Source organism: Crocodylus siamensis, unplaced genomic scaffold (genome assembly GCF_052110815.1).
Source record: "Crocodylus siamensis isolate JL-2025a unplaced genomic scaffold, ASM5211081v1 HiC_scaffold_148, whole genome shotgun sequence".
NCBI lineage: Eukaryota > Metazoa > Chordata > Crocodylia > Crocodylidae > Crocodylus > Crocodylus siamensis.
In genome coordinates, this window is record NW_028324558.1 from 36,330 (window position 1) to 37,774 (window position 1,445).

Sequence of the window (1,445 nt, forward strand, 5' to 3'; positions counted from 1 at the left end):
AGATCGTGCAGGTCTGACAGGTGTCATTGGGCAGCCACACTTAGTGAGAAGAGAAACCCGTCTCCGTGCTGCCCTCCGGTGGTGCTCTCCGAGCGTTGCAGCCCGAGGAGCGGCGCCGCGGAGGGAAGCGGACCGGCCGCTCGGTGCTGCCCTCCCGTGGGCGCCTCGGGGTATTGACGCAGCGCTGCTCAGAGCCGCCCCCCTCTGGCCGCGCCGAGCATTGCGGTGGAATGGCCGCTTGGGCGGGGTCAGGGCCGCTCCGCCCTTCTTCGCTCTGATTGGCTTGTGGCGGGGCAGGCGGGACCAGGAGCCCGGCCTCCTTGTTCACATTCTGATTGGCTGCGGGGAATGGTGGGTGGGAGCGCAAGCTTCTGTTCGCCCATTGGTCCGGCTGCGATCCGCCGCGGCCCCGCGCAGCTGGTTGTCGGCCCGCTGAGCCCGGAGGCGCCGTCCCGCTGCCGTGCAGGAAATCCGTCGGGCTCTCCTCGGAGGTGGGTGGTGAAGCGCCAAGCTGTTTGTCTGTCCCGGGGCCCTTTTCCTCCCCGCCTGCCGCCCGGGGGGCCTTCCTGTCTCCTGCATGTGCTTGTGTGGGCTTTTAAACCCCGCCTGCTCCGCGCGGGGAGGGCGGCACGAGCCGGCTTTGTTCCGCGTCGCTGTCTCCGGGCTCCAAGCCCCGCTCCAGCCCCAGCCCCAGGCGGGCAGCGCGGCGCCGGCTGCGGGGCCCCCCGCGTCTCCCCGCCGCAACTGCCCGATGCATCCCTTGCAGGGTTGCGGCCCGTGCGGAGGGATGTGTATGCCCGTTTGGCGAGTGGAGCGGAGCGGCGTCCGTGGAGGGTGAAGCATGAGGACCGGGATGCCGCATGGCATGTCGGTGTTGGACGGGCGGATCCTGAAGGTGGCGAAGGCTTGCTCAGAGCGGCGTGGGGTTGTCCGAGTCTGGCAGTTGTTTGTGCTTTGCCCTTTGTTGTTTTCTGCGCTTGTCGTGCTGAGGCTTTTTCTTTGTGCCCTCAGGATGCGTGTGCCTCCTGTATGGGGAAGGGCTGGCAAGTAAGGCTGCGCAGAGGCTGAAGGAGCTCGGTGATGCCAGGTGTGGTGAGTGCTGGCTCTCGGGGAGAGGCCTTCCCCCCGGTGTCTGCGTACCCTCCGTGTGCCCTTTGCAGCATGTTGAGGTGCTCCCTTGGCTGATCATGTGGTGTGGCGCCTCCCCTGGTGCTTACCTTCCCCTGTTTTGTTCTTCCATTGGGGGTGACCACTTGTTATCTTATTTCCAGGGCCCTGGTGTATTTGGAGGAAAAGGGAGAGGGCTAAGCAGCAGAGCAGAACAGTGGTCGTGAAGAAAGTGGAGCAGGATGCTGGAAGCTGCTGCGGGTTGGGGGTAGGGGACGGTGTGTGGGCGAGGTGGGAAGGCCCCGGTCTGGCACGGCATCCCGGGGAAGGGATCTCGG

The 1,445-nt window shown here is 66.2% G+C and overlaps 1 long non-coding RNA gene across 1 annotated transcript; it reads left to right on the plus strand.

Annotated features, from left to right (window-relative positions):
• The first annotated feature begins 743 nt into the window (after positions 1-743).
• Positions 744-1,374, plus strand: LOC149851829 (uncharacterized). Its single transcript, XR_016439516.1, has 3 exons — positions 744-895; positions 1,012-1,092; positions 1,272-1,374. It is a non-coding gene; the product is annotated as an uncharacterized LOC149851829 (long non-coding RNA).
• The last annotated feature ends 71 nt before the right edge of the window (positions 1,375-1,445 follow it).